This window comes from Macrobrachium rosenbergii, chromosome 54 (genome assembly GCF_040412425.1).
Source record: "Macrobrachium rosenbergii isolate ZJJX-2024 chromosome 54, ASM4041242v1, whole genome shotgun sequence".
NCBI lineage: Eukaryota > Metazoa > Arthropoda > Malacostraca > Decapoda > Palaemonidae > Macrobrachium > Macrobrachium rosenbergii.
Window position 1 is genome coordinate 21,797,603 of NC_089794.1, and position 22,500 is coordinate 21,820,102.

The following is a 22,500-nucleotide window of genomic DNA, read 5'->3' on the forward strand; positions in this document are numbered from 1 at the left end:
GTGTAAAATAGTATTCTATACAATACAATTTTTTTTATATATTAATCGTAAGGTGGAGGAAGAGGGTGATTTATCAGCAGTAAGACTGTAATTAAGCTGTAATTACACATATTACAAAAGTTTCGGGAAGGGATGAGTTTTTTTCTTTCAGTAGAACACAACATATATTTCATTGAGCTTGCTAAATATATGTTTCGTATTTCAGTCAGTGTGCTCAATAAATAGGTATTATTTATCAAACGCTTCTTTCGCTCAAAGCTCTTGAAATTCAAATTCATTTCCTCGCAAAAAAATAAAAGTCTCGGGTTTTGTTCTGATTTATATATATATATATATAAAAAAAAGTACAACAAAATTCTAGACCGGGTTTCCTCAAAAACTATGAATCATATATATTTATTTATTTTTTGTTCAGGCTAATGATATGCATATTATGCTAATCTAAGTCAGAACAAGAAAAGGCGCGTTCGACGACGTACAAAAGAATATCAAAATCATATTTCATTTTTTTTAATAAAAATAAGCCATTGAAATTTCTTGGCAGGGCGTATGCAAATTTTATTGTTGGGATATTAGTTTTTCTGGATTCTTTTAGTACTGCGAGCATGACTGCATACACTGTATGATTATACATTGTATATATACAGATGCCTTTATACATTATATGAAGGGGAATGAAATATGTATACATTATATGATTATACATTATACATATAAAAATGCTTCTGTACATTATATGAGGAGGAATTTTATATGTATACATTATATGATTGTACACTATACATATACAAATGCTTCTATACATTATATGAGGAGGAATTATACGAGTATATGTATGGATCATATGATTGTACACTATACATATACAAATGCTCCTATGCATTTTATGAAGATGGAATTATACAAACAAAGCGTGTATAATTCCAAGATGCATACATACGCATTTTATGTTTCCATTCATGTAGAGAGAGAGAGAGAGAGAGAGAGAGAGAGAGAGAGAGAGAGAGAGAGAGAGAGAGAGAGAGAGAGAGCCATTCTAAAATTTCCAGAATTTTTGCATTTATAATAATTGTAATTATCATAATTAGTCCCGAGAGGTATTGGTAGGAAATTCAAAACGAAGTGATTAAAATTTTTTTTTAATTATCGTCAACATGTTAGAACTTATTCTTCGTGTTTTTGAAACTTCTGTGACATAAAAAAACTGAATGAATGAATATTTTTTGAAGCAATATGATTTCAAACCCTCATGAAATATCAGCAATATATATATATATATATATATATATATATATATATATATATATATATATATATATATATATATATATATATATATATATATATATATGACGACATTCATAAGAATATCAACATCGTGTCCTAAACCTATTTTCCTACCGAACCAGTCACTCACCTCTTACACTTCGTTTTCGTCACGCCACCTGCATTTTCTCTCAACAGACACCCTCCTTCACCTATTGGTCTGCATACTTCAAACTTTGGAATTCTATCGTCCCTATTATGAATTTTCACTTAGTCAACATGCACTTCATACATCTATCACCCTTTATTTCACTCTTCTCACATTATATCCACTGGATCTATATACAGTCATCTGTGTCCAAATCCACACTACTCTTCCCCTACCAAACCTGCTATCAGTCTTATTTTCTCAGTCAAACTCTACAAAGCACTTTCCTTGGAACAATGAGTCATAATAGGCCAAAGAATTCCACCTCTCATATTTATTATCCTTACACAGCTAAGATTAAAATACTACACAGGATAGGTTACTGTTTTGCCTTAGAACATTGGCCATTTCAAAAATAGCAAAGTAGATTTTTCGAAAATTATTATTATTATTATTATTATTATTATTATTATTATTATTATTATTATTATTATTATTATTATTATTATTCAGTAGATGAAACCTATTCATGTGGATCAAGCCCACCAAAGGGGCCACTGGCTTGACATTCAAGCTTCCAAAGAATATTAAGGTGTTCATTAGCAAGAAGTAAGAGGAAGTAAAGTGAAATTCAGAAAAAAGAGATCACACTTATTAAAAAAGAAAAAAAAAGATAAATGATTAAATAAGTAAATAGACAAAAAATGTATTGAAATGCAACAAGAATAGTATTAGGGTAGCAACGCATTGCGTCTTCGCTTGAACTTCTGAAGAAGTTCCAATTGCACAATATCCTCTGGGACGTTGTTCCACAGTCCAACGGTGTGAGGAACAAAGGACCTCTGGAACTTTGGAGAAGTTCCGCAGCGAGGCACATTTACTGCATGTGAAAAATCAGGTCTGAATCCAAGCAAGAGGATTACTGAATCCGTCGTGTTTGGCCGGATTTATATGCCAGTAGAAGTAGAAGTAGAAAATCCGGTACAGATTTCTAGATTATATATATTTTACGACAATTTCAGCCAATCAGATGACATTGACAGCAAGGGAAATATATTTCAATTTAGCTTGTATCAAAATTTTTTTCAGTTTCGGATTTTATTATACATATTTTGAAGCTCTATTTCTGGTTGGCTTTTAATTATTATTATTATTATTATTATTATTATTATTATTATTATTATTATTATTATTATTATTATTTAATGAGGTAATGTTTTGTTTTATGAAAAAAAAACTGGTTCTTATAACAAAAGAGAGTATTTAATTATGAATAATTAATCAGTATTCATTTTAATATTCATTAGGTTGCGTGTCTAATTTCATGGATCTAATGTATGGACACATTTACAAAAATGTATAAATTGTATAATGAATATTAATTTTAATCTGTTTTTTTAAGGAATACAAATAAATTTGGCATTTTATGAAAATGAACGTAATTCAGACGTTGGCAACTCCGGTAGCTATGAGAGACCAAACTGCAGTGCTAAATAAATTATTCAAAGTTAATGACCAAGGCAATTGCGACGACAGTTACATTTGTCACATCAATCAGTGAAATAAAGATTACATATATATACATATATATATATATATATATATATATATATATATATATATATATATATATATATATATATATATATATATATATATATATATATATATATATATATATATATATATATATATATATATATATATACACACACATACGAAACAGCCATACGATGAACGCTCAACTTTTCGAATTCCTAATATTTTTGGATCGGATTTCAACTGCACTTCTTTAAAAAATCCGAATGGGAATTGAAATGAAGAATTTCTTTTTGCCACTTCGGGCGCAGAACGCGTTGGCCATCAGACTAAAATACAGATATTTAATTCATTTATTTTACTTTACTTGCGCCATTGACACGCACACGAACACACACATATATATATATATATATATATATATATATATATATATATATATATATATATATATACATACATATCTACATATATATACATATATTGTATGGTATATATATATATATATATATATATATATATATATATATATATATATAAATATATATTTATATATATGCATACGTATAATACATATATAAATACATACATACATGCACAAAATATATATACATACATATACTTGTACACATATACGTATGAATCGTCAATCCCATTTATGAAAATTTCATTAAATCCCAAAGCCTCCCCAAAATCTCATGTCGTTTTAGAAGAGATTCTCTATAATACGTATTTCGTAATTATCTGTTAAATCCCGATTTCAACTACTTCATTGCTGCTATTTTTCATAACAAATGCAACTCTCTCTCTCTCTCTCTCTCTCTCTCTCTCTCTCTCTCTCTCTCTCTCTCTCTCCCTCTCTCTCTCTCTCTCTCTCTTTTATGAATAAACTTCCATTTACAACATAGATTTCATCTCCGGATTTATATTATATTGGGGGGTTTCAAACGCATTTGGAATCCCGCCATTGCGTAAATCCGGAGATTAAAATCCGTGCAAATTCAAACACAAACACAAAAAGCAACGCAGTAAATCTTTTAGAAGCCGAGAATCAAAAAACACTAATTCAATCAAAGACTAATTATCCAGCTGAATTCATTCACCCCCTCACCCCGCGCCCCCCACCCCGGAAAACAAAAATTGTAGCGATTTTGCATCAGGCGAAATGTGTGTGTGTTTGTGTCGAAGCCTTGTCCGCGCGGAATTAAAATGATTTATTTGATTTTAAAACTAATGTGTCATCAATCTCCAGGATTTTCTGTTATATCGACATTTTTTCGAATCGTCTGTTCAACAAAATCAAAGTCTGTGGAACAGACTCCTCCCTGACGATGTCGCGTAATTGGAACCTCTAAAGTTCAGGCGAAGATGCGATGCATTGCTTCCCTTAAAACAGTTCTCCTTGTACTTCACTAATTGATTTATATTTTTCTCTATTTTGTATTAATATGTTTATTTATCTTTTTTCTTTTTCTAATAAATGATCGCTTCTGTCCGTATTTTCTGTTGTTTTCTGTGATTTCTTTCAAATGGACACCATATTCACAGGAAGCTTGAATTTCAAGTTAGTGGCCCCTGTAGGCCTGTTCTATATGAATAGAGGTATTGTCTTCTGCATAATAATAATAATAATAATAATAATAATAATAATAATAATAATAATAATATAATAATAATAATAATAATAATAATAGTAATAATAATAATATATTCTAAAAATAAAGAAAAAGAATAATACGCTGAAGGAAAGCTAATAATAATAATAATAATAATAATAATAATAATAATAATAATAATAATAATAATAATAATAATAATCTTGATACGTTTGGGGTCTTTCAATTATCGGGGAAAATTACACGCGTATTTTTCTTAGACAAAGAGCTTAACTTTCTATCATAACTTTCACTAAAAAGAAAGCAGACTTTCTCCCGTCATCCAGCATTCGAACATGAAAGGTGGCACATGACTTCTCTACCAAAAAAAATAAAAAAAAAAGCAAATTTCACTTTTCCAGAATTTCAACAATTCATATCTTTTTTCCGTAGACAGAAGGTGACTTTTGATATTCTAAAAAGAATGAAGTGAGTTCTCATGTCTACAAAATACAAAGTAAAAATTTTTCTTTGCTAAACTGAAGTCCAATTTTCCTCACTTCAAAAACAGAGGATATTTTTTTTATCTACAAACGCGAAGACTGATACTCCTATAGCAAAAATATGGGAGTTACTTTCTAACTGTTCCAACGGGATGATGAATTCCTCTCCTTTCTAACAAAGAAAGTAAAAAAAAAAGAAAGTAGATTCCAAACCAATCAAAAGGAGAAGAATTATTCTCTCCTTATCTCTTCCGAAGAAGAAAACAAATTCCTCTCCATTTGAGGAAAAAGTCATTCTTTCTAAGAAAAAAGAAAGTATAAGTTTTCCTCTTCCCTCAGTGTACGTAACTTTCTCTCTCTGTTTCTTCCGGAAATGGAGAAAATATATATACCCTTTTTCCATGAGAGGAAGCGAAGTTCTTACTTTTCTCGAAAATAGAAAGGAGAGTATATATACTAATTGCATTTATGAAAGGACAGAACTCTTCCTTCCTTGAAACAATGAATAATAATAATAATAATAATAATAATAATAATAATAATAATAATAATAATAATAATATTTTTTCAGGTCAGGGCCATATACGGGGATAGAAAGTTTAAAGACAATACAATGCACAAAATAATAATAATAATAATAATAATAATAATAATAATAATAATAATAATAATAATAAACGACCACCCCAAACAGTTGCTTAGAATAATAATAATAATAATAATAATAATAATAATAATAATAATAATAATAATAATAATAATAATAATAATAGTTTTTTTGAATGAAATGGCTGCATATTGCGAATTGATTTTATACCGAGTTTTCTCAGTTCTTCTAATAATTCGCTTTTCCTGCAAATCAATATTATTTAATAATTGTCCAACGTTCATATTTCGATGGATGAAACAGCGTATTTCTTACAACAGAAATTCTTTATTTTTAAAGCATTACAGCATTAAAAAAAAAAAAAAAAAAAAAAATAATAATAATAATAATAATAATAATAAAAAGTGTTTTATTAAATCCAAATGTAAAATTTAAGGAATTCACAAGAAGCCGCGAGACCTGCCTTATTCAGGGAGGAAATTCTCCTCAGCCAGTCGTCAAGAGGTGACGGAATGCATGTCCCTGGATTTGATTTGCTTATAGTTCAGTATTTTGTTGCATTTCATATGCAGTTTCGTCCACAGATGCACGAAATATGAGAGATGATATGACTCGAAGGTTGGGAAGGGTGGGGGGTGTCTAACTTTGGAAATATTTCAATAACCTATAACTGGATATAGTTTGTGATTTCTATGAGTGAAAATATTTCCAGTTTTCTGTAACTGAATATAGGTTGCGTTTTATTTAACTGAACGCAGTTTGTGCTTTCTATAGTTGAATGTAGTCTCTTTCTCACCACTCACCCAGTGCCCATCTCTCTCTCTCTCTCATACAAACACACACACACACACACACACACACACACACACACACACACAGAAGCAGTTTCAAGTAAAAGTTCCACACCTCCAATTTTTACCAGACAAATAGTTACGTATAATAGTAATCTCAAAATCCAGATTATTTTTCTCTCTCTCTCTCTCTCTCTCTCTCTCTCTCTCTCTCTCTCTCTCTCTCTCTCTCTCTCTCTCTCTCAAAAATACAGAAGCAGTTTCAAGAAAAAGTTCCATGTTCCCAATTTTTACCAGGCAAATAGTCACGAGCAGTACTCTCAAAATCCAGATTGCAACTCTGTCAATTTAATTTTTTCCCAGCGTCCATGCTCTGTACATCAAGCTTTTTCTCTTTTCTCTCAAACTTCTGAAATGATAGTTTCATAAAAAGAAAGCACTTGATCTCCATATCTTTCCTTTCAAAACTCACGTTTTTATTTCTTTATAAAACCTTCGTTCAACTGTTTTACTTTCTCAAATGTAATCCCACTATATACTTTCCCCTTGTATAACAATAATTACGATCTTATAATTCTTAGTCACATTCCTCAGTACAAAAAAATAGTTATTCCTTCAACGCAATTTTTGAGGAACCTATCTATCACCCGGGAAGACATTACACATACTGGTCAGCTACTGAACATTTTCCCTGCGTACCTGAGCGTCATAATTATTAATTTAAAAATTTTGGTGCCTTCTAAATCTCCCACTTCTTAATTACCTCCCATCCAAAGTCATTTCTCAATTAAGATAAACCTTTCTACTCTACATCATTCAGTTCTACCTCTCTACTATAGTTCACAGGTCAGAAACTCTTCACTGGTCTGCAGTCTCTGAGCACAGCATGCATCCATTAGCCTTTTTTTTTTTACTCTAGAACCCATTTACTCATTAACCCTTCTCTAGGCATTTACCTCTCTGAACAACATCTCTTTACTCTAGAGCATTTGCCCGGGTTTATCCTGAAATTCTCGTCGTGCCTGCATTATCAATTCTGTTCTTCATTTCACCATTTATCCTTTTCAGCCATGCCTCCTTTATGGAATAATTGTTCTTTAAACAGTCTCTTCAGTTTCTCCCCTCTTCTTTCGACATTTACTACTTTTATTCCACTCTCCTCGCCACCTGCAGCCTTCAGCACTTCTCTCTCTCTCTCTCTCTCTCTCTCTCTCTCTCTCTCTCTCTCCAAAATTCTGTTCTTCATTTCCCCATTCATCCTTTTCAGCCATGCCTCCTTTATGGAATAACTGTTCATTCAACACTCTCTTCAATTTCTCCCCTCTTCTTTCGACATTTACTACTTTTATTCCATCTTCCTCGCCACCTGCAGCCTTCAGCACTTCTCTCTCTCTCTCTCTCTCTCTCTCTCTCTCTCTCTCTCTCTCTCTCTCTCTCTCTCTCTCTCCAAAAAATAGAGCTTCCGACCAGAAAGTAGCGTATGCTGGAATCTCATAAACTTGATAGTTGAACACGACGTTCATTCCCATAAGAGTCCCATTACTCTATGTTATCCTCCAAGGGAAAAGATACATTGCTTGTCGACTGGTGGGATATTCAGTGTGTATTCAGTCCGTCGATGGATACGTATGAGGGAACGAGTCCATTGTGCGTTTTTGTGAGTGAGTGCATTAATGGAATTTGCTCAGATAAATATATTTATAGGAACATGGACTGGAGGAACTTGGACGAACGAGTGTACGTGAGCTGATATATATCCATATTTATCTGTCTATCTTTATGTATATAAATGCAAATATTTGATCACTTGCATAATTGTGCTGCGCATTCATACAAAGAGTAACAGGTCCTCATTCAAACAGGATAGTATCTACCAGAGATTTTCACGGCTACCAGACGATGGGGACAGCTTAGTCCTTGAAAGCTTGTAACTTTTGCTGATAAAACCTCCGTTAGACACCATCCTGTTTAAATGAGGTTCTATTATTCTATATATATATATATGTATTCACATATGTATAGTTATATATATATATATATATATATATATATATATATATATATATATATATATATATATATATATATATATATATATATATTATAGTTATATATATGGAATAATAGGACAAGACAATGATCACTGGCACATTCACATTATAACAGCTGAGTCGTGGATGGATGAATTCTATTGCAGAAACCTTCCCACAACACCAATACTGCGCCACTCACCTTTCTTGCATACACTCTCTAGTGTGGTGGCCCTTACTTTCCAATTCCCATTTCAAACTCTCCAACTAGCCCTTGGTATATCTTTCACTCCTAACACTTCCTAACACTTTCACATAACTTAATCATCTCCAAACACTGGTCCCTCCTTCAGCTCACGGCATTCACAATCCACACTTCACTCCCATAGAGGAGAGTTGGCTTAACCATCTCTTTGCAGAGTCCTACCTTTGCTTCCATGGACACTTTCTGCCTAACTTTTACACACATCCCACCACCTCCCTTGCTGTAACTAATGTGTGACTCCCCTTACGTGTTCTTAGTCTACGTTTACTTTCATAATAACCTTTCTCTTGCGTAAATCTATGTCCATCTTTCTTGTCTAGGGAGCACTTTTTAACACTTTCGCTTGTCACTGCACTCTATCCTCTGCAAATATTAACCATTCTACATTTCATTCACAACCAGTCTTTTCATTAACTCTGTACAAACACACACACATGAACGCGCACACAAAGATATGTTTATATATATATATATATATATATATATATATATATATATATATATATATATATATATATATATATATTTGTATATGTATATATGCATGTGTTTATATATACATATATACAAATATACACACACACACATATATATATATATATACTGGATATACGTATATATATGTATATAAATACATACAAATTTATATACATATATATACATACATGTACACAAATATTTATATATATACATAAATATATAAATGTATTATAATATTTATACATACATATATACATACACAGACATATATACACATAATCAAATCTCCATGCAAATAAAGAAATCGCGCGAATTCTCCCGTATCAGAATACATCGTTACGCTTATATTCTCTCTAACACTCCTCGCCGTTAACTACGCGTTACTGGAAGTCCCAACCGCACCCCCCCCCCAGTAAAAAAAACCGTAATTATATAAACGTAATAATTTGAACAGCTCGCTCGTACGAGAGCTTCCATCGGTGTCATTTGTATTATGGTTTATTAATTACATTTCATTGAATTTTATGGCTGTTTACCTTTGTACTTATTAGCCGGTAGTCTGATATACTCCCATTTATACAAGTGGAAATATTATTATTATTATTATTATTATTATTATTATTATTATTATTATTATTATTATTATTATTATTATTATTATTATTATTTTGAGTAATACAATAAGGAGATATTACGGTACATGAGAGAGTAGAAAATATTAATTCAATATTGAGACAAAAGGCAAATAACTCCCTTATGATTTCCACTCACATTTACGTGTGTACGTATCCTTCTGTTAATATATATACATTTATGTATATATATATACAGTATATATATATATATATATATATATATACCCAAGTAGAGACAAAGTGGCTGAACGAATAATGGTTCAGAGAGAGAGAGAGAGAGAGAGAGAGAGAGAGAGAGAGAGAGAGAGAGAGAGAGCGATTAATTTTTAAAAAGTTAAAAGCACGTCATCTAATCATAAAGAAAAACAGGAATAAAGCAATCTAGAATTTTATCCGAACAAAGAATTCTATTCGCCGCCAAAAAGCGTCGACTGTATTTAAATAACGCACAAAGAAAGAGAGAGAGAGAGAGAGCGGGGGAGGGAGGAGGGTATTCATGTATGCATGTATGCGTAAACGCTCATGAATGTAAATTATTACCATACAACGGCAGCATGAGTCCTCATATTTATCAAGTACACAACTCTGACAATTTTTTTTAGTATTTCTACTTTCTAAAATATTTCTCTTTTTTTAGACGCAGAATAATTTGAATATATTTCCATGCGGAATGCGTAAAAAGCAGGGGAATGTCTTAAGACGCCAATTTTACACAGAATAGTAAGTATACTCTGCCACTGCTAAATGTATTTCTTGCTTTTTTTATTTTTCATAAAGCCATAATAAATGTTTTATTGTTTTATTATGTAGAGGGGACAATATTCTTTACATTTCATAGAGCAAAAAATGTCAGTCATTTTTCTCTCCAAAAATTATCGTTTAATCTGACAAATTTATTTTCAATTTCTCTCAGAAAGTTATAATTAATGAATTATTGTTTTTAGTATGTATGTATGTATGTATGTATGTATGTATGTATGTATGTATGTATGTATGTATGTATGTATATATAGATATATATATATATATATACTGTATATATATATATATATATATATATATATATATATATATATATATATATATATATATATATATATATATATATATATATATATATATATATATATATATATATATATTGCATTCGAAAGTGCACAGAATTTAAGTTATTTTGCTCCCAAAAATAAAGCTGATTTTTTTTTTAATATTTCCGGAGAATTATCATAACATAACAATCATTTAAGGCAGAAGATTATTTTGCATTTCTTAGCAATCACTGATATTTCCAATTTGTTCATTGTCAATCTTAAGTCCAAACCACACTCGATACACGCCTGCTTAAACAATTCTTATTAAAAGTTAAATTAAATCTAATCACAACAGGTTTGGCACCACAACCACGTAACAGCTACCGATACGACTCGACGCGAATCTAATCACATCTCCGAATCAGAGCATTTCCGCGAAATGCACTGCAGCGAGAGCGGGAATGGATGGTGGCACTCGGGAGCCGACGGCGGCGGCGGCAGCGGCACGTCCTCACTCGACAACGGCCAGGGCAAAACTGAACTTGCCGCCACCGACATAGTGCCAGTATAAGGGCGGCTTTTCCCCCCAACTTCCCCTATCGGACCAAGTCCTAAGTATTTATTTATTTATTTATTTTTTTAGCTTTCCGCTACGGGGTAGAAAAAAGTTCCGAAGAGACAACGAAGATTATTTACTTATTTATCTACTTATTTATTTATTTGCCACGGCCCCAGTGTGGAGTCTTTTATTATGGATTTGGCCAAACGATTCTTAAGGTTCCTTTGCCGTGAAAAATAGTTGGGGAAATCGGACGCACCGTTGACCAGTAGACTGGCAATGTAATCTTCTGGGTAGTGTAATCTCCTACGCAATGTAATCTTGTAGGTAGTGTAATCTGTTATGCAATGTAATCTTGTAGTAGTGTAATCTCCTACGCAATTTATCTTCTAGGTAGCGTAATCTCCTACGCAATGTAATCTATGTAATATAACTTCCTTCTCAGTGTAATTTACATAATGCAGTCTTATACTTAGTGTAATCTACGTAATGTAATCTCCTATGTTATGTAATCTAAGTAACTGCGACAATGTTTTGGAGGAAAAAGAAAAATGGAATATTTGAAGTTTGCATTTTATAATATTGAATATTTTATATTCTGTTATATTGGTTTTCTTTCGGACGAACGTTGATTATTATTATTATTATTATTATTATTATTATTATTATTATTATTATTATTATTATTATTATTAGGTCTTTCTTCTCTAGATCGAGAACGGGATATACTGTATATCAGGTCCACAATAATATTCAATGGTATTCTTGTTGATTTTTTGTAACTTTTATATAAAATCAACAAGAATACAATTGAACATTATTGTGGACCTGATATATTATTATTATTATTATTATTATTATTATTATTATTATTATTATTATTATTATTATTATTATTATTATTATCTTGAAGTTTATATCTTCAATATTTATTTCTCTTTCATAATAATAATAATAATAATAATAATAATAATAATAATAATAATAATAATAATAATAATAATAACAATTTATGTTATTATTATTATTATTATTATTATTATTATTATTATTATTATTATTATTATTATTATTATTATTATTATTATCTTGAAGTTTATATTTTCAATATTTGTTTCTCTTTCATAATAATAATAATAATAATAATAATAATAATAATAATAATAATAATAATAATAATTTATGTTATTATTATTATTATTATTATTATTATTATTATTATTATTATTATTATTATTATTATTATTATTATTATTATTATTAGCCAGGCAGAAACTCCTAGATTTAGAGGATTTGAACGCCGTAAACCCATAATAGGGAAGTAAGATAATAAAAAACCACTGGAACTTCTTTTGATGAAAAAAATAAAAACAAAGCAGCCATCTCTCTTAATAAATACCAGAATCTTATTCTGATTAATGGAATGGAAGGGAACACAGAGTTTAGATCACAGGCCAAGCGCTGGGACCTACGAGGTCATTCAGCGCTGAACGGAAAATTGGGAGTAAAAGGTTTGAAAGGTGTAACAGGAGGAAAACCTCAAAGCAGTCGCACTATGAATCAATCGTTAGGAGAGGGTGGATGGTAAGATGGAAGAAAGAGAATATGAACGGAGGTACAGTAAAAGGAACTAAAGGGGTTGCAGTTAGGGGCCGAAGGGACGCTGCAAAGTACCTTTAGTAATGCTTACAGTGCACCCCCCCGTGGGGTGCTCTGACGGCTCTAACCCCCCCTACGGGGATTTTGATTAATACACTAACAATTAATTTTATGGCAGGATTTGAAAAATATAAAGTAATTCCTGCGTATCCGTCAGAGGAATCTTTGGGTTTGCATAATTATTATCAATAGTTATTACGAATTATTATTGATATTTTTTATCAATGTGGTTCTGAGATTTCGCATAAACTTACTTTATAAAATGATATAATGAGTAATGTTATAAATAGATTTGAAAGACAGTAATTGTTATGAGAATGATATACCATGATTCCCCTATATTTGTAAAATGAATCTTACGGGTTTTCATAAGTTATTTCAATAACAAACAAATAAAAAATGCGCCGGAGTTTCTTCGGCGCAATTGAATTTTCTGTACAGTTGCTACAGCGTATAATCAAGGCCACCGAAAATCTTCCTGTGGTACAATGCTGTATGAGCCGCGACCCACGAAACTTTAACCACTGACTGGTGGTGGCCTATCCTAAATCGTTGCCAGAAGCAAGATTATGGCTAACTTTAATCTTAAACAAAATAAAAACTACTGAGGCTAGAAGGCTGCAATTTGGTATGTTTGATGATTGGAGGGTGGATGATCGACATACCATTTTGCAGCCCGCTAGCCTCAGTAGTTTTTAAGGTCTGAGGGCGGACAGAAAAAGTGCGGACATAAAAAAGTACGGACAGAATAAAATGCGTTCGGACAGACAACAGTTTTCTTTTGCAGAAAACTAAAAGGCTTTGTCATCTAGTCTGGGTAAAATAACACATCTCAATAATCGTTTCAATTATCTATAATAATAGAGTTTTATTCCTGCCGCAGAAACAGTGCACTAGTTATTTCAATAACAAATAACTTTTGTCATCTAGTTTGGGTAAAATTACCCACCTTGATTATCGTTTCCGTTATCTGGAATAATAAAGCTTTGTCTCTGCAGTAGAAACAATGCATTAGTTAGTCTTATATCAAAAAGGTTTTGCAATCAAGTTTGAGCAAAAATGATCGATCTCGATAATCATTAGAGTTATCTGAAATAACAAAATTTTACTTCTGTAGTAGAAGAGGCAGAAAGCATTGAACGGAAAAATAACGATAGATCTGAAAAAAAAACAAAGCTTTATTTCCGCACCAGTAGAAACAGTAAAAGATATTAAAAAAATACAAAAGAAAATGAGAAAATTACAGATGAAGGAGAAAGTATTGAACGGAAAAATAATGATAGATCTGAAAAAACAAAGCTTTATTTCCGCAGCAGGTGTAGTAGAAGATATTGATAAAAAACTAAAAAAAAAAAAAAAAAATTAATAAAACACGAAGCCTATTATAGGCACGTGGAGGTGAATGGTTTTAGAATTTGGTGCCAATAGCGATGGAGGTGAAGTTCGCAAAGGAATTTTTATAAACGTGTCCGGAGGCACGACGTCTGGGGAGGAGGGGAGTGAAAGAGGAGGGGGAGGGTAGAAGGGGGAAGGGAAGGGGAGGGGAGGGGAGGAAAGGGGGAGTTCTGATCATGAGTCCATGCAACGCTTTTAAACGGATTGTCTGAAATTTGGCAATTGTGGTATCCTTACTTTAACAAGATATAATTCTCGTAATTTAGTTTATCTTGCTTGGGTGATAAACAAGGAAATTACCGCTCTCTCTCTCTCTCTCTCTCTCTCTCTCTCTCTCTCTCTCTCTCTCTCTCTCTCTCTCTATATATATATATATATATATATATATATATACATACATATTTATATGTATATATATAAATGTGTGTTTATATACGTAGACATCAGATTACTTAGAAATCAGATTATTTCAGATTTCTCAATTACAGTCATTTTGGTGTGAATATACTGTGTCTTGAATATCAGTTACACACAGACACATGCACACATACATTTGTAACATCCGCATGTGCATGCATGCAATGCAGAGAAGCTACTAGCAACATCATTGAGAGAGAGAGAGAGAGAGAGAGAGAGAGAGAGAGAGAGAGAGAGAGATTGAGAGAGAGAGAGAGTGTAGAAAGTGGACACCAGCTTCTCTTCATCTTCTTCTTCTTCCTCTTCTTCTTCTCCTTCTTCTTCTTCTCTCTGCGTACTATGGCCGTCGGGATCAATACACGTCTCATTCAAGTATCTGACCTGACTTACTCAGCAGGACACTCTCGTGGCCTGACGGCTCCTGCCGGGGATTTCGACGGTGGAGCCCGGAGCTAATGGAGGAATGCGCCTTCTGCTCTCCTTTTTAAAATTTTTTTTTTTTCTGAGTTGTTTTGTGCATTTTTGTTCTTAATTTGCTCTCCATTTTATTTTCTTCTTTTTAGAATTGCTTTGTGGATTTTTTTCAATTTGCTCTCCTTTTTTTATTTCTGTTCTTTCTGGGTTTTGTGCATATTCTTTTATTTGCTCGCTTTTTATTCTTTTAAATTTCTGGGTCATTTTTTGAAATTTCTTTAAGGATATTCCGGTTATAGATGATTGTTTGTTGAAGGTGGGTTGTGGGTTGTTTGATGAAAATGAGTGGATTGTGGGGATGATGTATAGATAACACCAATATTGTGATAAAATGTTTAAATAATAATAATAATAATAATAATAATAATAATAATAATAATAATAATAATAATAATAATAATAATAATAATAATAACATGAGGAAATGCGTCAATAATAGTAATATTATGAGAATACGAGTATGTATAAATAAAAATAATTTCTTGATTAAATATATAGTTATCAATATTCTGATTAAATATATAATTGAGAAATAATTTTCTGATTGAATATATGTAAATAATATTCAAAATAAAGATATAAATAATATAAATATACTGATTAAGTAAAACATAGTATTATGATAATAATAATAATAATAATAATAATAATAATAATAATAATAATAATAATAATAATAATAATACAGGTATTTAAACATAATACTCACAAAAATACCTCGTCGTACACCTGCCGTCTTTTGCCTAAGGGATCGAGTAGAATTTCATTAGCTTTCTCGTAGCGAGCTATATTTTCTTTATGGTACGATGGGTAGTAATAATATAGCATTAAGTGTGTGTAGAGATATAGTAATATTATTATATATATATATATATATATATATATATATATATATATATATATATATATATATATGTATATATATATATATATATATATATATATATATATATATATATATATATATATATATATATAAAATATGCATTTATTTATAGGTATATATTAATACTTATATATATATATATACACACACACTATATATACATATATATATATATATATATATATATATATATATATATATATATATATATATAGACATATATATGAAAGTCCTCCAAATAGAAAGTCTTCCAAAAGGAAAGTCCTCCTAATGGAAAGTCCTTCATATGGAAAGTTCTCCAAGTGGAAAGCCCTTCATATGGAAAGTCCCCAAAATGGAAAGTCCTTCATATGGAAAGTCGTCGAAATGGAAAGGCCTTCATATGGAAAGTCCTTCAAATGGAAAGTTCTCCAAATGGAAAGTCCTCCAAATGGAAAGTCCTCCAAATGGAAAGTCCTTCATATGGAAAGTCCTCCAAATGGATAGTCCTCCAAATGGAAAGTCCTTCATATGGGAAGTCCTCCAAATGGAAGGTTCTTCATATGGAAAGTCCTCCAAATGGAAAATCCTCCGAATGGAAAGTCCTCCAAATGGAAAGTCCTCCGAATGGAAAGTCCTTCATATGGAAAGTCCTTCAAATGGAAAGTCCTTCATTCTCCACCAAACTTCGAAAACAGTTGTATAATTCGTTGCGATGCCCCGGTGATGGATCAGCAGCTAAACCCCCCCACTCCCCGCGCCCCCCAGCGTCCCTTCAGGAGGCTTCGTGGGCACAGCACTTGACGTGGCCCTTAGGAGGGCACTTGTAGAGGAAGTTTGTCCCTGTCAGCAGCTTTTTTTGGGGGGGGGGCGGGAGAAGGGTATAGGTCCCACAAAGGAAGTTGCTTGCTCCCATACATCAAAGGAAAGCTTTGCTGAACAATTTATCTCCTTCTCTCCTTGTCTCTTCTTCTTCTTCTTCTTCTTCTTCTTCTTCTTCTTCTTCTTCTTCTTCTTCTTCTTCTTCTTCTTCTTAGAGACACTCGAGAAGAAAAAGAAAAAGTTTATATATATTGATCCACACCGAGGAGGAGGAGGAGGAGGAGGAGGAGGAGGAAGAAGAAGAAGAAGAAGAAGAAGCATCTATTCGACGCTTTCTTGACCCAAATCCCCAATTAGAGGAAGGAAGCTTTTAACACGCAACAATCGGTCTATCTTTCTATCAGCGGTTATGCTTCGTGTATGTATATATATATATATACATATGCACACACACACACATATATATATATACACTAGCTTTAATAAGATTATTTACTATTATTGACAAAGTTATTCTAATTCAAAAATTGTTAAGCTAGTTAGCTAAAATGCAGAATTACAACAAAGCTGAATGTTTGTAAAAGATTTTATCACTAAATAAATAAGCGTTTTTTTTTTAACTATTCAAATACAATTCACTTATAAGTGCAATATTAACCCTTTTCTTCCCAGACGTATCAACGTACTCTTAATAAAGAAACAATATTGAACTACTACTACTACTACTGCTAATAATAATAATAATAATAATAATAATAATAATAATAATAATAATAATAATAATAATAATAATAAACAAGAAACAAATCTGTGGACATGCTTCGTTAACATTATCACAAACTTTGCATGTCAAACTTCATTAAAAGAAAGATTAACCCAATAAACATACCAGTCTCTCTCTCTCTCTCTCTCTCTCTCTCTCTCTCTCTCTCTCTCTCTCTCTCTCTCTTTCGCCACCTGTGCGCCCTCTCTCTTCTCTGTCTTATCTTTCTATCCTCACCCCCCCTCTCTCTCTCTCTCTCTCTCTCTATCATGAGTTCACCTTAAACTGACTTTGATAGAAGAGAGAGAGAGAGAGAGAGAGAGAGAGAGAGAGAGAGGGAGGGAGGGGGGAATGAAATGCACCAAAGCTTGCAGAATTGATTAGTAAATGTATTTCTGTTTCATCTCTCTCTCTCTCTCTCTCTCTGTCTCTCACTGTCCCCTAGGCATGTAGCGACGCCCATACCATTCCTTTTACGACAGCAATTACAAGCTCCCAACTGCTCCTCGTCATGTCAAGGCACTTAGGAAAATCATGCCAGTTTGTGACGATCCCTCCTTAATGTAACGTCCTCCCCTCATGCTACAGTAGGGTACCTCACATTCCTCCGCGTTCCTGTTGTTGCTGGGGTGAAACGCAGTCCTTTCAGGAGCCAACATCGCAAGCTGTCCCGCAGGGGGTTAGTTCCACCAGCGGACCTCAAGCGGTGCGCTTTAGCCATTACCTGGAGGTTCTTTGCGGCGTCCCCGAGGACCCTAAGCTGCAACCCCTTTTATTCCTTTGACCGTATTCTCTTTCCTCCATCTTACTTTCCTCAACCCTCTCCTAACAGTCGTTTCATAGTGCAACTGCTTTGAGGTTTTCCTCCTGTTACACCTTGCAAACCTTTGGCCTAAATTTTATATTTCATTCCATTTCCAAGGTGAATTTCAAGTAACCTGATTGCCCATAGATTGAGAGAAGCGAGTTGGTATCCAGTTATGGAGAAAAAATGTTTTTATTGGGAATCTTTATTGATTTTTACTTCCGAAAGAATCATACTTATTATAAGAAAACTTGTAAAATATTTTCCTGAAGATTAATAGTTCACCAAATTACATTGGCGTGTTTTTCAATTCCTGCAGCTGTTTATGCGAAAGTAGTTATGCCCTTTGTAAGGTATGTACGGGATTCATAGTAATATTATTTATTTTAATAATTATAAGCAACTCGGTAAAAGCTTGCATACCAAAGAAATATATCATTTTCTCTAAGTTGCTCTTATACAAATTATATTTTTGGAATCTACTGGTCACTTTTTACCAGATAAATATGTAATTGTAATCGTCACAATGACCTCTTAACTTCTCGAATTCTTCGCGCTATTTTGGATACGCTTGTCACCACAAAGCCTTGAGATCCAAGTGCAAGAAATATGAAGATATTATGATGTCTGGTAGCGGGAAACGAACCCGGGTCCCATAATCACAACGTTGTGATTATGGGACCCGGGTTCGTTCCCCGCTACCAGACATGATATTTCTTGTACTTGGATCTCCAGGCTTTAAAAAAAGCGCGAAGAATTCGAGAAGTTAAGAGGGCATTGTGGCTATTATAATTACGAATTATATTAGTTTTATTTTTATTTATGTAGATACACAAACAATCGATCACGATAATTACTAATTACAACTGAAAATACAAGTCAACCGATTATTTCGACAATTCTTAAAATCGACTGACCTAAAAGACAAACCAATTTGAATTCATTCAGGAAAAACATCCTGAGAGAGAGAGAGAGAGAGAGAGAGAGAGAGAGAGAGAGAGAGAGAGAGAGAGTTGCGAGACGTCATGTCGAATAAAACACGAGACAAGACCAATTCAGGCAGTTCTCAAACTTCACTTTGTAAGTTTGAAGTAGGTGTTAGCCAAAATTAACGCGCTTAAGCCCGGCGCTTTAAAATAAAAAAATGTCCCTTTAGAATTTTGATTTCTGCTCCGAGCTTCTGTGGTTACAATGCTCTGTTCTAAAATTGAAAGAAATAAACCGTTTTTTCCCCAGTTCATATAAGTCGTTTTATTGGGCACTTGAAAGCTTGAAAAAATGTAGAATAAAATTTTTACGTACAAGGCAAGGAAAATTGCATGGTTAGCCTAGTTTCAATTTTTACACACACACACACACACACACATTGAGTATATCTGAGATAGTTTTAAAATCAAAATGTAATTCTATTTGAATGGGAGATAATGTTTTATAGAACTTGAAACTGGTTGGGTAAATTTTGATATTGAATAAAAATATTGTAATTACTTTTGGACTAAATTGGTTACTGAAGTATGTAACGAATAAGTGATTTGAATATCATTCAAATAAAAGCTTGAAAAAAGTATATCAAAACAAATCCTCTATTTTAAAGGTCAGTTTCCATATCTTACTTAATCATTCTTTTATTTTAACATAATTTTTTTATAACTGAAGAAACATAGTTTGTAATAGTTTAAAAAAATTCACTAATATTTGTGAGCAAATTAAATTTCATTTCTTACACAAAATGAAATGAAATGAAATTGTTTGTGTACCAAAGTTTTAGACGTTACAAATTAAAAAAAAAAACAATATTTTCGGAGAACTGTTGACTTGTACTCAACATGTATATGGTATGTATGAGACAAGTTGATAACATGTTGATGGCATGTTGGCGACCTGTCGCACACATGTTTATGACATGTTGGCAACTAGTTGAACACATATTATGACATGTTGGCAACTTGTTGCACACACATTTATGACATGTTTTACTTATCCTTTACCAACACTTTCATGCAAGCGTCTCCCAATAGAAGTATCTCATCACTGCCAGTTACAGTCATCAAAAATGTCACATTGAAGAGCCAAAGGAAGACATAGAGACGAATAAGTATACTGTGGGATTGCGTGACGTCACATCGTGAATCATTCCACCTCGCGTGTATAGATGGCGTGGGCGATCATCCGATACAAAACAGGTACTTGAGAATTCATGGGGATACAGACATTACTATATGCGTTTCCTATCGTGTTGGTGAGTATTCTGAAGATATCTGACGATGCAAAATACATTACCGATAGAGTTTAAAATATGCATACGTTTGATAAATTGGAAGTAGGAAATGGAAGATTGGAAATGGAAGATGATGAAAGTGATACTGTGTGCAATATTGCAATGCCCTCAGGTTTTCTGTTGCTCGTGTTAATGTTACGTCGATATGAGAATACAGTCGTTCTGAATTCTGGAAAATTCGTATTTCATCGCCATCATGATGTAAGAACTCACTTCGAATGAACGATGCGAAATATAACGAATAAAATATTTTGGTGCGATGAAGGCTGTAACGTGAATAATAATAATAATAATAATAATAATAATAATAATAATAATAATAATAATAAACTTCTTATTTTAAGATTTTGCTTCTAAACAGGACTGCAGTGATAATGAATAGCTAAATAAGAAACACAAACAATGATAATAATAGTAAACTGACTTTCAGAACAATTCTTTGCTGATTAAGCTTTTCAGTAATAATCAGATACAGCAATAATTACTTTTCAATCTTGAGTTGTTTTCCTGACCCCCTTCGAACACTGCATTAAGGCTGACTCACATTATAACGTCACGTCACGTCAAAGTACGTGAGTATTTCTTACATGTAATCAAATGGACTTGTTCACACCACCACGTCACGTCACCATCAAGCACACGGTATCCACCGTCACATCACGACACGTTTGCTTGGAAAGAATGTTTTGACGTGAAGTGACGTGACGGTGACGTGATGGTATAATGTGAATCAGCCTTTATCAACCCCCCCAAAAAAAAAACTATCTTGGCATTGATAACACTGTATCAGAAAATAAACTCCATTAATTAAAAGAGCTTGTATCAAATATGTGAATTGATTTCGTAAGAGCAGCAATATCAATATACCCCAAGAATTCCTGAAGTCCTCTCGCGTCATGAAAATTGATCAGATTATCGGTTTAAAGTACCAGCGAGAGACCAGAGTTCGATCCCACGGAGGGGGTGGGAAGCCAGATGGTTGTGACACTATCAACTTAAGCACTGAAAGCCTTGAATTCTGAAAGAGGAATGGACTGATTCTTTTCTCCAGGTGGGTTTGAACCCATGCTGGTTAGATGGCTAAAATATACATATTTAGGGACTTGAATATTCAGGATTATGAGGAATAATATTTACAAAGGAAGTCATGATTAAATAAAGCTGACAATGGCGGTAATTCTCTCTCTCTCTCTCTCTCTCTCTCTCTCTCTCTCTCTCTCTCTCTCTCTCTCTCTCTCTCTCTCTTACCTTTTTGTGTTAAACAAACCAGGTAATTTAGAATAGCATCCCATCGCTAAACATTATTGCTTTTCATTAGCAATATGAAGCTACCTGAAAAAATTTCTTTCTTTCTTTCTTCGTAATTTTCGTAAGTCGTTGCTAGATAATGTTGTTTTTCATTTGCAAGAAAAAAAGGTAAAATCTCTCTCTCTCTCTCTCTCTCTCTCTCTCTCTCTCTCTCTGTGTGTGTGTGTGTTTTAACGATAAGAAAAAATTTGGAATCATAACTTTCTGAATCCAATACTAAATAACGTTGGTTTTCATTTACGAGAAAAAATGAGAAAATCTCTCT

The 22,500-nt window shown here is 32.6% G+C and overlaps 1 protein-coding gene across 1 annotated transcript in view; it reads right to left on the reverse strand.

Moving 5' to 3' along the window:
- LOC136834851 (zwei Ig domain protein zig-8-like) overlaps positions 1-11,609 on the reverse strand; it is a 39,386-nt gene extending 27,777 nt beyond the window's left edge. Inside the window, exon 1 of the mRNA XM_067097640.1 lies at positions 11,275-11,609. The gene's annotated coding sequence lies outside the window, so the exon portion shown is untranslated. The remainder of the gene's footprint in view (positions 1-11,274) is intronic.
- Positions 11,610-22,500: the final 10,891 nt, after the last annotated feature.